The 15,141-nt window shown below is 36.2% G+C and overlaps 1 pseudogene; it reads left to right on the top strand.

Moving 5' to 3' along the window:
* Window positions 1-525: 525 nt before the first annotated feature.
* LOC102520277 lies at window positions 526-7,028 on the top strand (annotated as a pseudogene).
* The last annotated feature ends 8,113 nt before the right edge of the window (window positions 7,029-15,141 follow it).

The raw sequence follows: 15,141 nt of genomic DNA on the forward strand, positions 1-15,141 counted from the left end.
AAAAAGACTGTGGCTTCCTTTTTAGAGACTCTCTCTTCATGGCCACCCACCTGCTGGTCTGTAAACTGTTGGTCTAGTGATTGAGCTTGGAGGCAGAATCTAGCCCAGGAGTTCTTGAGAAACTTGCAGCCCCAGCCAATAGCTTAACGGTAGACTCTTGAGAGATCAGAGACATAACCACCCAGCTCAAATGCACCCAGATTCCTGATCAACAGAAACTATGAAGTAACAAATATTTTTTTTAAAGAGTAAGATCAGAGTGATTTTTACACAGCCATAAAAAATTAATACAGATTTTGTTTCTTAGAGATTGGATACTCTCCTAACCTCTATGGAGAACTGGCATTGGAACCAGGCAGTGAACGTTGAGGGAGTGACTGTGAAGGCTTAAAGGGCAACAAACACATTGTTCATAGAATTCAGGATGCTGAGGAGCCTGTGGATGAGCAAGGAGCATATTCCTGAAAACTGAAGAAAAGGAAATCATTGTTATGTAGCAGAAGAAATTAAATGTTATTGGCAGTTATGCAGAAATCAGAACATGTGTCTGATGAGCTAGACCACCTACCAAAGGAGGTTTCAAAGCCCAGTGTTGAAGGTGCTGCTTGGTTTATTCTTGTTATCGAGGGTAAAACGTAGAGGGGAAAAAAATAAATTGATGGAAGACTACTAAAAAAAGAAGCCAGAACTTGATGGCTTGGGGAGAAAAAGTGCTAAAATTAGGTGCTAAAATTTAAAAAAAAAGAAAAAAAAAGGCTCCAGCAAAGATCAAATCCAAGGCACTACCAGGAAAATATGGTATAAAGCTGAAGCTAGAGGTGTGCCTGTAAAACCTTTTATTAGGATCTCAGAAAGATCAAAGGTGGTGCCTCAGAGCGCTGTGTAGTCACATAAAAGGCCCTTTAAAGAGATTAAGGGTGTGCTCCAAAGATCCTCTCAATCAAACAATAGGGTCTGTGTGAAGTCTAAGAGGGTTGCCCTCCAGCCTTCTTGACAGGAGCCAAAAGTAGAGACAGACTTCTATCTAAGAGATAGTCTGAAAAAGTGAACCCCAAGAAGACTTATAAAAGACCCACAAAGTCCTTTAAACACTTATCTATATACAGAAACATCACCACCCAATTGAACTGAAAAAGGCATTTGGGCCCCCCAAACCTCTGCAGTGAGAAAGTAGGCTGGGAAAACCACTCAGCTTCAAATGCATCTTTTTGTAAGAGAGGAAAAAATGTCTCTGAGAGCAGAACCGAGAACCCGGAAAGCAGAGCGAACTTGGAAACCAATCCTCACTCAGTCCCGCCTTGAGGTGACTAGGGCTCCCCTGCAGCTGGATTTCAATCTTCTGGGACACTCTGAGCAAGAGGCACCTCATTAAGTCACACTGGGTTTCTGACCCGTGAAAACTGAGATTGTAAAAGTGTGTTGTTTTAAATTGTTAAGCTTTGGAGTAATAAATAAATTACTGGTAGAGAAGGAGAGATGGACATTTAGAAACAAATTTGTGTAGCGATGAGTTTATAGGAGAAGCAAGAGTATTGTCGGTCAGACTGATCTTGATTAAGAGACGTGATATTACTTTCCAGAGATGAAAAGGAAAGTGGATTATGATTCATTTTGAGGTAGTTTGAGAACATACTTTGTTGATTATATTTTCTTGACAAAAAAGGAGATAAAGATAGAACCATGGGTTTGACACTGAGTAAATTAAACTCGAACGGAATTTGGGAATGATCAAACCAGAGACAAGAGAAAGAATTATCAAAAAATGCTGATGGCAAGACAGAAATTAACACTAGTATATTTGTATTGCAGGATGGGTAGGATAGAGGCATCAGGATGAACGATTTAGGTGCAGTTTCAGAGAGAAAAGATGATTTACTTGACCTATAGTTTGAGTTGAAGACTCTAGAAGAGGGGCCAAGCTATTTCTGGATATTGCCAACAGATATTGAAGTCATGAATCGTGGGATCTATTGTAGATAAGAAAATGTATAAAACCAAAAGGTCTTAGCAGACTAGGAGAAAATGGTGGGACCTAATATCTGATCTATTTGGATTCAGAACATAAGAAAAAGAGAATATGACTGGAAAATGCAATTTGGAAGTCTGTGTTTAGAGTTTCAGGTGCATGGCTTAGCCATTCCAGTGCATGATTATGAAGAAAGGAAGCACACTTCTGTTAGCGCAGGCAAGTAGACAGCTAGATGTGAGGAGAGAAAGGGGAATGCAGGCCAAATGGCAGGAACCGGGCAGAAAGCAGGGGAGTGGGCCAAATGCAGAAAACCATACATCATGTAAGCACCAGGGGTCCCTGGGCAGAGGAAAAAAGCAGGAACCTTGGGGCTGATAAGCAGTCACACATTTTGGGGTGACAAGCAGCCTGAAGGTCAACAAGAAAGGTAGGAAAAAACAGGGATCTCCAGTATCCGAATGTAACCTTTTGCTTATTATGCCCTCATTTCAATAAAATTAGCCTTGCAGATTAGAAATACCCATCATGCACTGACTCCATGACACTTCTGATCCAGACTAAATAAGGACAAAAATCCCTCCTCCCTCTCGGAAGGTGGAGTTGGGCTAAAAATCAGGGACTAAGACCTCAAACCCTTCCCTCCCTAATGGATATTCCGCCCATTCATTTTTAGTCTGTATAATGAACCTGCCAAAGAAACTCAGCATAGCCGCTCACTTGAGTCTACCCGCTCTCCCCTTGAGAGCATACTAGCTATCCCTTAATAAATCCTCACTTTACTTTCTTAACCTCTGCAACTTGTTTCTGAATTTTTTCTGGGATGGGACTAGAATCTGGACACCAGTTACAAGTACCAGCAACACTTCAGTGATGTGGTATTATATGAGGCATAGATTTTTTAGGGGGTTAAGGCAGGGATAATCAGAGATTAGAGAGATATGCCAAAACGCTATGGAAGGAAGACCAATCCCAGAGTTTTAAAAAAAGTATGTAGATTAATAGATTGAGGATATTTTATTTTCCTTGTGAATTTACAGAGAAGACGTATACTTCTAGGACAATAGTTCTATGTATGTATAAAAAATAATGAGGCTGTATAAATGCTAAAATATTCACATTTTGTAATACTCTGTGGGCCTAAAGAAATAATAATAAAAAATTTTGTGTCATACATGATAGTTGTTTGTTATAAAAAACAAAAAAAGTATCTCTATGCTGTATCTTTTCTAATTCTAATATATTTATTTTGAAATATAGTTTAACATATTTTATCATTAAAAAATCAATAGAGATACAAAATTGGAGAATTTTTAAAATTGCAAAATGAAGAATTTAAATACAACAATTAACCTATTATCTCCACATTCACAGAGAAAAAGTATCTTGATATCATGAAATATTTTCTTTTAACCTTTTATCCATTTGCAAACTTAAACCCAGAAATGCACATATATACACAAATTGTTATTATAAATGCAGTTTGATATCTTGCTTTAAATTATCAATTATAGTACTGACACAAAATATTAAATTAACCCTTTAAATTGTATCACTGATATTTTCCTACAGCTTAGATATTTTTAATAATTTCTAAATATTTCATCATACAGGTTTATCCCACTTCACTTAACAATTTTCCTGTTTTACCAGAAATATAAATGTTACTATGTTCTTTAATTGAGGATAATGTAATGAACATCTTAATCCACACACCTTTGGGTGAGGTCCTATCCTTTTAGGCTAAATAGTGGAAATGTGTTAGATTTTAGATACATTTTTTTGAAGACTGAAGATAAGATATATCCTGCCAAATTGGTGTTATAAAAGTTTTTTTTTTCCTTAAAATATTTGTACAATCTTCAGCTTTGTAATAGTGAAGCTTTTTTCCCCCAGTTGACATGGTCGTTACTGAGTATTAGAGCATATATAAAAGTCCTATTATCTGATACCATAATGATCAGTGGGCTTTAATTAAATAGAACAAAAAAACAGTTAAAGTGAGAATGTAGGTAAATGAATTGAATTTAATTCAAAATATATTGTTACATCAAATTTTGAAACACAGTATACCAGCTGTCTTCATGTCTAATGCTGGGGCTTGACTTCTTCAAGACAGGCTGTTGGAAAGGGAAGGTAAGTGTGAACAATAGGAACCCCACAAGCCTATGCAGGAGCCCACCTGAGGATCGGAGGCCATGCCAGTTTTCACTAACTTTAACCTCGATGATGTGGGTGTTCTACAGAAGCTGACATCCTTCATCTTGGAGCTAACCCCACACTTGACCCAGGAGTCAGGAGTCTGAAGGAGGATCAAAGAGCAGTTGGAGAAGCTCTGGATCAGCAGCAACCCCATGCCAACAAGGTAAGTCATCAAATGACTGGCAATGTGAGTCAGCTACAAAAGTTCCTGATGACCCTGACCTGACCTCCTGAGCGTAAAAAAGCTGCTGCTCTATTTCAGTCCTCTATACCTAGTGCAAAAATGTCTCTTATGGCCTAAGCAGAAACATGAGGGAAAGGACCCCTAGAGTACATGCTGGCAATGCTGACACTTCACAAAGCCACCACATGCAATCAAGGTCTTTGAGATTATTCGTGTGTTCTCATCATCATCACTTTCTGGAATAAAGCATATGTTCTTTGACTTCCAAACCTGATGTAACGGGAGTGAGTACTTAAGAATCCCTTAAAAATAATTTGAATGCAGAATCTTCTTAGATTTTTATACATGTGTACACATATATACACATATATACCCAAATTTTATTTACTTTTTGCTTCCTCCCAAAATGACAGCAATATTTTTTTTTAATTTGACATCGTTAGGTTATATAAAATTACTTAATTTTGTTTTTACAGAAACAACAATAGTGTTTCTTTTTCATTCACATTTTATAAGCATGTCTGATTGTTAAGTAAATGAGGCAATTATAAAAAATAAATGTGCCACCAGTCTAAACAGATTTGGGAACAATACAATAGAATGCTGTTAAGCACACAACTCTGTGTGGGAGGAGAAGGTCATGACCGTAACTGAGAGTAACCTACTAATCACTGATTTTCAGCCTGCCTTGGGCAACCATGGTCAATATATTTTAATGGATGAAAAGGAGACATCAGCTAGTGTGCTGTGCCTGTTAAACAGAGATCCGTCAGGAAAACAGTGACTTCAAATTTGTACCAAATTCCATACCACACATATAGACCTTTTTCTAAAAAACATACATGCACATAATTAGACACATGTATATAAATATACACATATATGCGTATAGATACTTAGAGATGTCCACAGAAAATGAGGGAGAAAGGCTCTGAATTATACCTACAACAATATGCAGTAGTATGCTGGAGCCGGCTCTCATTGGCTTACAGAAGCCAATTGTCTGCATCTTTTCCAAATCCACATCAGTCACGTCATGTTGGTGGCTTGAAACAAGGCATAGTGGGAATAGCTACACTTTGAAATTGACCAATGTTATAAATAGGAGTTTGGCCAGGTGCTCATTGCAGGGGAAAAGCCAGTTGTCAGACTCTTACCAGCACACCACTTGTTATACATATATGCACACACACACACACACATGCATGCACACATCCAACTGTTTTAGGACTATTGCAATATATATGAAACAGTTCATTATTTTAAAACACCTCAGTAAACTAGTTTTGTTTCTGATACAGATATTTTTGTGTTTTATTTCTCTGAAGTTTACATATAGCCTATAATTAATTGCATTTTGTAATTGGCTCAGGTTTCTTTTCCCCTTGGTGTTATAATAAATAAAGTTACACCTTATGATCAGCTGTGTCATAGGTTTAATGACTTTTATGCACTGTGACACATTAACCATTCTATTTTTGCTGAATTTTTTGTTTGTTTCCAGTTTTTCACAAGTACAAAAGATGCTATAATGATATATTAGTACACATTTATTTTATCGTCTCCAGCCTGGGATCCACTGATGATGCACTGACCATGGCAGCAGCTGCCCTGGTGGACTGGAGCAGAAGCAACTCAGGGCCCTGGGGCCCCACAACTCAGGTCTCCATGCAGAGCCAGGTGAGAAAAGAACTCACCGCAGAAGCAACTCTGAGTGGGAGCCTGGAGCTCCCAACACCAAGAGATGCTTGAGCCTAAAGGAGAAGGCTCCACCCATAGCTGTGCCTGGAGTGAACTTCACCTTCCCACTTGCAGGAGCCGCTCTGAGGAAGGATCAGAGGGATGCCCACATCAGATGGATCATTCTCTCTCTGGCACTTTTCCAACCACCCAGTAATTGCTTCTGTCACGGAGATTCACACATTCAACAGGGTGAATGTAATGGGGAGCAGCTGGGTGTGGACACCATTGTCAAGCATCTGGGCAGTATCCTTCTGCATCCTGAGTAGAAGTACCAGAAGAACAAGGTTTTCCAGCAGCACATTAACTGCCTGGAAGGGACCACAGGTTTCTGAGGCCACTGGCTTCCAGAAGGCAATGCTTCCAGCTTCCAGTCAGGAGCGCCCCCGAAGAATTCTATGTGCTGAGAGAGGTCGCCCGGGTCCGGCCCCAGAGCCTGGAGAGGCACCAGGAGCAGCTGCTGAGCGCCAAGCCAGTGCAGGCCACCTGACCCACAGCGTGGGGTCTTCCCGCCCTTGCCCCTGGCCTGACTTCTTCAAACTTACTGCAGAGGAGATCAAGCTAGCTCAGAAGCTCAGGTCTGAGGTCGTGGATGGGCCAAGCATGGTGAGTGCAGAAGGAGGCACTAGAGAGAGATGCGAAATACACCTACTCACTGATGCGTGTTGGCTTCTCCAACTGCTCCTCCTCCAGGGGACTTTCTAAGCCGTGGCAGAGTGGAAGGCAGGTCGGTACTGCGCTGGTTCTTCCCGGAGGCCTTGCTCAGCGGCTGGCCTCGGGAGGGCACAAGATATCGGAAGAGGAGAACCTGGCCTTCCAAAAGTGGGACTAGTACCCTCAGCCCTCCTGACTTTCTCTGGGGATACATCCATGTTAGAGGACATCAAAGCTGTGGGAGTTGAGCAGAACTCCTCTACCCTGAAAGTCAGCATATGACTGTGGTGGGGGCGGGGGTGGGGTGAGGGGAAGAAAGAGAATTCAGTCCACAGCACTGAAAACAATTGCAAGAGTTTGGGTGAGAACAGGTGATGGCTCAGACTAAGGTGATAAGAAAGGCAGAGAGAAGAGAGAGCTTCCCTCTGGCAGTCGATCTCTTCTAACAGTAGCTTTAAGAAGAATCACCAATGGCATAGTTAGAAAGAGACTGATGTGAGGAAATCAGATGGTTCAAGCGTAACTCCAAGATGTTTGGCTTGTATGAAGCCAATTTATGAGTCTGGAAGACCTGGTAAGAGCAAATGTAAAGAGAATTATCAATATTTCTGCTATGGCCAAGTTACCTTAAAGCTTCTGAACGGGGGTTTAAAATTGCAATATCAGAGAAGTAGTATTTCTGCATTTGTATTTTTCTGGAAAAACTGGGGTTGGAGATACAGTCTGAGGAATCAGCATATGGATAGCATTTAACGTTAGGCAACTGGATAGACTCACTCAGGGAAATGCATAAATAGAGGTAAATAGAAGGTTCAAGACTGAGCCAAGACGAAATAGTAACATTCAGAGCTGAGCAGATGAATAAGTACCAAAAATAGGTATTAAGTGTGGCTGATGAGAGAGAAAGAGAAACAGGAGAATAAGGAGTCAGGAAGTCAAGAGAAGGAAGTACTTAAAGGATGAAGGTGAGGTTCACTGTCATGACAGTTTAAATGGAGTGCCATCAGTGGAAGAGTTTTGGAATAAATCATAAATCGAATATGGGAAATGAGGATGCTGATTATGGACAACTATTTAAGTAATTTTAGCTACAAAGTGGAATGGAAAAAATAGGGTCATAGCTGAAGGGAAATGTAAGACCAGAAGATATTTTTATCTTAATTGGAGATTCTAGGAGATATTTGTACGCTGATGGAAATTATGGCATGGAAGGGAAGAAATCAAGAATGCATGAGAGAGAATAATCGGAGGGCATCAGTTGAGAAGGCAAAAATAGACGTGATCCCGCGCTCAGGCAAAACAGATGTTGTTGACCAGAACAGGGCACGAATCTGTAGTAACAGAGCTGAAAGCAGAGGATATGCATGTAGATGAAGGTAAATTGGTAGATTGGGTGTGAGGATGATGAGAGATTCCCCAAAAGATACTCATATAGAACATCTTCATAATTTCAGGGAGTTTCATTGTTCCGCACTAATCTAGACAATTTTTACCATCTTAAAATTATAGAAATATCTTCTGGTTTTTCCAAAAATGTACATTTTATATATTATGTTTTTATTTTAAATCTGAAAAGTATTTTTATACTTGCTGTACATTAAATATCTAATTTGATTTTTTCCCAAGAAGTAGCCAATTATCTTTAAGACATGTTAAAAACTCATCCTTTCCCCACTACATTAAAATATCAACTTTATTGTGTATAATGCCACTTTTTTATATGTGCATATGTTGCATTTATAGCATATAGGAGATATATACATATATTTATATATTAACATCTGCTATTAGGTTTCAAATCTTTTACATTTGATTATTTACTTATCTTTATGTCTGTGATACATTATTTTTAATTTCTGTGGATTTATGGTACAGTATGGCAAATATCTATCATTAGCTCTCCTATTCAAAAAACTATTAGCTTTTCTGCTATATTTTTCTTTACTGATGAACATTTCAGTAAGTTGGCTATGCTCCTATCTATGTTCTATATATTTTAGAAAAGTCTTGTTGCAATTTAATTATATTATAATTTAATTTTACAATATCACCATTTTAATGTTATATGTCTCTTAATTTATTAGAAACTTTTATATTATTAAAAATTTTTATAATATTTCTTTTTTTATAAATCCATCCCTGTTCATACCTGTTTTTAATAGTTGTTATTGCCATAATAAACATCTTATGTTATTTTATTAATTTTTGTATTTTATGTTGATTTCCTCTACAACCAACATGCTACATGTATCTTATTAATTTTCATAATTTAAAGTTGATCACCCTTGTTTTATTAAGATGAATAATTGCATTATCTCCATAGAAATAACATCCTAAAAGTGATAAAAAACAATTCCTGATATTTACATTACATATATTCTTTCCTTTTTCTTGGCTGTTTTTAAGTTTCTGTTGAATTAGTGGAGGTATTTCTATTTTTTTTCCTCACTAGAATTTTTATTTAGGACTCCAGTAGCTACTATTTATCAGACTAGAGAAATTTCTTTTGATAACTAATTAATTAAGAGTGCATATTGGAAATAAATATTATATTTAGTATAATATTTTGAGGACACCTGGCAAATATCTGGTGCATATTACATAATAATCAAATTTTAATATTATAAATTATACAAATATATTTCCTGATGTGAAAACATCATTATAAAAATATTCTATATCTTTCTCTTTCTTCAATCAATTTTTCATTTTTATCACAACACAGTTGTAAATAATTCCTTCTGTGTGCATGATAAACTTCTGAATCTTTCCCTGGATGAAAATATATTTTGCCTTTTGACTTAAGTACTTGGTTTATTTGAGTGTCCTTGAGAATATTGACTTATCATTTATCACCTGGTCACTAAAACAAAGAGCTGGTGCTAATTTGATTATTCATACATTTCAGACAACTTTCTTTTTCTTTCTGAAACCTCTTTGAACTCTTACATTTTTATTATTATTTTAACTTTTTTTTTTTTTTTTTTTGCACTTGGTGTCTGAAACTTTATCCCTCCAGCCCTAGGCAATTTTGAGAATTTATTATTACTATTACCATTACTTATTATTACAATGGATTCCTTTCTACCATTTTTTTCTCTTCTGAATTGTCTTTGAGATGCATGAGAAAAGCTAGTCTCTTCTCTTTTTCATAACCTTTCTCTCACCCTTCACATTTCTTTGGCCTTTTACACTCACTTCTTAGAGAATGTCATGACACTGGCTCTCAGCACACAATGCACTCATCAGCTTTGTCCATCATTCTTTTTAATTCATCTAGTGAGATTCTGATATTAATTTTCACCTGAAGGTGAAACAGGAAACTGATCATTTTCTTTTATTGCAGTTCAGCTTTACTGTTTGCTTGGATTTGGAATTTCTAATATTAATAATATTTTATACATGTAAAATAAAATATCTATTAACACAGCTATAAGCTACGAATCACAATAATAAAATGAACAAAGTAAAAACAAAAAATAATCAAAACAGTCAAATCTACCTATGTTCTTCCCCAAATCTCATTCCTCTGCCTCTACACTTTGAATTTTTGTTATTTATTCTTTTGCATCTTTTTTGAACTGAATTATCATCTATGCATATAATCTGAAATCTATTGTTTAAGATTAAAAAACATAAAGATAGTGTCATATACATATAGTCCACAGAAATTTGTTTTTCACTCAACTTTGTGTTTCTAAAATTTATGCATGTTGTTGTATTCACCTTTTTTTCAAGACTGTATAAAACTCCATTGGATAAACAGTCCACAATTTTTTACCCAGTCTTCATTTTATGAACAAGTGACTTATGTTTCTGGTTTTATTCTGTTTTGTCTTTGTTTACTCCTTCATTCAATGATGTGTATGTCTCTTCAAGGGTATGTGCAGGAGTCATGTAGGTACTATACGTACAAGTGGAATTTCCGGGTATATTTATCTTCGGTTTCATGAGATAATACCAGTTGTTTCCCAACAGTATTATACTAATTTATATCTAATTCTTTAATTATTATAACTCTAGAATCCTGTATATTTTAATACCAGTAAAAAACACTGTTCGTCATTTATTTATCAAAAATACGGTTTTTTACATCCTTTCTCCCAATTACATTTCAATATTCTTTGTCAAGTTATTGTAATCTTGTGGTAGAATGCCATTAATCTTTGCAGTTAATCTTCCCATATTAAATGCAATGCCTCATTATTTATCCAGATATTATTTTATGACTATCAGGAATGTTTGATAGTTCTCAGTATCTCCTAATATCCTAAATAGTCTATTGATTTTGTACACAGATTTCTTTCTCACTTGGCACTTTATAAGCACATTTCTTGGGCTGAATCACTGAAATCACATCACAGAATGCTGCATGTAAATTGTTGTTTGCTCATTTGTTTGTTTGAATAATCCAATCTCAGCTCATCCCCTTACAGGTTAAAGCTTGATATCTAAGCATCTTCCACCTCATCCTAACTTTGTGGTAAAATCTGAAAGGCAGACCCAGCACAGGGCAGAAACAGTGTCCATTTTTGTATGCAGAGGTATTTCCTTGCTATTCTAATGGTTTTTCCTATATATTACCTGCTAATTTGATTTTTTGCACCTATATCTGTGTTTAATCCATCGCTGCTTTTAACAGGCTTGACCAGAGGTAAAGAATGATTAATGAGGAAAGTGTGGCAAGACTCTACTTTCAATTTAGTGTGTAAGAAATCAACTGCACAATAAAGAACTGGATGAAAAAGATCATCAACAGGAAAGAACAGTGTATGAAGACAAGAAACATTTCTGTGTTCTCAGAAAACAGACAAGTAGAATGATACAAGTGGTTATTTTATTTCTAGCTATGCTGCATTTATTCACAACAAAATATCAATGAAAACAGTATCAAAAATACCTTCAAAATCAAAAAAAGGAAAACATGGCATTTTTTAATTAAATTGCTGAGTTTGGAGAGGAAGCCTCTTTTATTAGATCATGTTTAGCCAAAAGCAACCTAAGGAGAGGACTTGAATTGAGGTGGTTAATTTCAGTGATGTCCCAAGGAGCAGAGGTGAGGAATCAGGAAGAGAAATACAAAGCAGCTTAAGGGTACATTGTACAAGTGCCTGCTCCATTGAGTCCTTAAACTAAAAGTAGCAACTTAATAGAATATCCAATTGAAATATCGTCTGTAAAGAGGAAAATATGTCTTAGCTATCTCTAAATCAAAAACTTTAACTATAACCTGGGAAAATCCTACTGAGGGAAAAGGCTAAACAAAAAATTCTTTAATTCTTTCCTGCTGAAAGAGAATAACTCACACTATCAGAAGGTGATAACACAAGGTTTAAACAAAATCGTCTGAATCTATACGTATCTTAGAAGTATAATCAACTTCCAATTTTAGAGTTAATAAGCCTTACTTGACTAATTTATATACATATGAATAATTTTTTTTCCCCCAGTTTTCCAGTTTCCTAACTCTTTTAGATGAAAAGGCAAAGAAAGCATTTTAGAATTTGATGTCAAGGGCAAATCTTTAATGACTATGGTAAGTTTCTTGTCATCCTCTTGTAAAACAAAGGATGTTGCTACCGTCCAGTTCTACAAGAATCGAGTCATTAGCCACAACAATCATTGACATACAGTACACCCCGAAAGGAGTTCGAGGTGAAGATCAGGATGAGGCACTGTGTGCTCTGGGAAAGCGGGCAGAACTAGCCCTCAGATAGTAAGGTATTTAGGGGAAATTTTAATGAACCTGAATTCTTGCATCCTCTTATACTTAGGAAAGCACTAAAATAATTCATTGAGAGATTTCTTCCTCGTACCCTTGATTACATGTACCCCTTCACTAAAATCATATATACACTGATCCCCAACATCTTTGGAAGAGTTTCTCAGAGATTTCTGAGGCTGTCTTTGGGCTATAGTCCTCAGTAAGACATTGAATAAACTCAACTCACAGCTCTTATATTGTGCCTCTTTTTTCCGGACAACATACCAATAAAATTTGCCTTCAAATGTCAAGTATACCCTCCCATTTAAAAATGATCACTTATAAAACAATTAATAAAGAATCTATCAAGTGACTTGCCTCTTACATGTCTCCCAGTCTAAAATTCCTCTGCTGAATTCTTTCAAAATGGATTTGGAAAATATTAATAATCATGATTCCAACACGCTCTGGAAGAGATTTGCCTACTTTCAGCTTCTACCTTTCACAAATACAGGGTGAAAGTGGTTTACATAGTTTCACATTTAAACACTTTGCTAAATGAATTCACCTTTTTTTTGCTTTATACAAAAACCATGAAATTGAATGCTTTAAGAAATTATTGCTCCTTTTACCAAGAGATCAGTGGTTATTTAGTATACATTTGCATTTATTAAATGTGCAGTTGTAAAGTACTGTTAATGATTTTATTCTCCAGTGTGGGAGGTGACTTACGATTCTTTAACCACCCCCTCAATTCACAGACACACACACATACACACACATAAAATGCTCAACGTGTATTTTCTGTTTAGCTTAATTACTCCATGGACTGTTATTCTTTCATAATCATGTATTTTTAATGCCATTTTAAATGCATATAGCAAAACAACATCTGTTTAATCTCCTTGTTTTAAACTTTATATTGATAACTGAAAAATCTGAAACAAATCTGCACGAGGTACTTTCAGTCCCAGTAACATCGGGCACGTATGACAGACGTGTTCAGCTGCTTCCATTTTCATACAAATGTGGGGACGGAAGCCTGAGGCGATGTGAATAGCAGCTCTTCAAACTTCAAAGGATCTGTGAAGGATTCTTGCTCTGCTCTTGCCATCATGAATTGGCCTATGCTTGGGGAGCAATTAAAATTAAATTGTCTCTGAACAGCAGAAAGTGAAAAGCTCTAGTTCTGAGTCAGAACATACTCTATCACAGTAGTGGCAAAGGAGAAGGGTTAAAAAAAGAGCAAAGTTAACACCACAGAGAAGAGGGACATGACATTTTCTATTCAGAGTATATATTTTCCAGATAACATGTGATTGTAAGCATATTTTTTCACATGTCCTACTCTTCTAGAATAGATACCTGTGTGTGGTATATTTATATGTATACAGGCATACACACTCATGCACATATATAATGGTCATTATGCACTATTAAAAGATCAATGCATCATCCTTGTACATTAATCCTTTAAGCATATTAAGCAGTTGTTATACTTCCTAACTTCAATAGTGTAAAGAAAGCCCTTAGAATTAGTCACAAAATTATACAATGCCTATTAAAAGTGCAGTCAACTTTCACTTTTCTGAGATTACATACATCCATTAGCATGGATGATTAACATGTTTTTTATCCCCCAAATCATCTTTTTTTTTATGTTACCTTAAACTGTACACTTTTAATTTTATTTGGCTTAAGCCAAATTATAGGGAAAAATCCATTTGGAATTCAGAATTAGTTATTCACCTTGAAAACCAAACACATACACACACACACACACACACACATACACACAGGCCTTACTCATCATATGACTTGATTATTCGCATGATTAGTACCATGACTGTCTTGGCCAACTGTCTTCCTATATATAGTATTACTATTTTAGGGAACTCTTTACCAGAATGGTAATGATTGATGATAACTTAATTGTTTTTCATCTATTTTTATATATAGTAATTAACCTTAGCAAATCTCAAACTCCCAAAATAGATAAAAAATAAATTTTTTCTGTATAGCACAGAGAACTATATTCAATATCTTTACCCTTAATAAAAATATGAAAATGAATATATGTATATAATATGCATGACTGGGAAGTTATGCTGTACACCAGAAATTGACATGTTGTAACTGACTATACTTCAATTAAAAAAAAAAATACCTTAATGGTTAGTTTAAGGAACTCCTGATAAATCATTTAAGACTGATCAACTTTTCGAGACAGAGAATCAAATGACTATTTACACACCAAGATGCTCCAAAATCCTTGTCCCCAAACCTATCCTAAACTACTGTATCATGATCTTTATCCAAAACCAATCAAGCCCTTGGATTGAAAGACTCAATTTAAGCCAGACCACCAAATATCATAAATGTGCACTTTCCTCTCTAGGATGCTACTAAGCTTCTATCAAAGTCTGATTCCCCTTCACCACAGTAAGCAATCAGCTTACCTCTGACCTAGTGAGAGTTCAAGATGGAGCCATGAAGCAGCACCCAAGTGGCTGATATATACTTAGATAACTGAAAGGCAAAGGCAATTGGGAGGTACCAGGGCAAGAAATATGCCCCTAGATCCATAGTTATTCTCAACCATTTAAGAAAAAAAAAAATAGTTGACGTGATGCTCAACCCAATAAACACACATGGGATCTAATCTCAGAACGAAATTTCACACACCAATGA

This window comes from Camelus ferus, chromosome 2 (assembly GCF_009834535.1).
Source record: "Camelus ferus isolate YT-003-E chromosome 2, BCGSAC_Cfer_1.0, whole genome shotgun sequence".
Lineage (NCBI taxonomy): Eukaryota > Metazoa > Chordata > Mammalia > Artiodactyla > Camelidae > Camelus > Camelus ferus.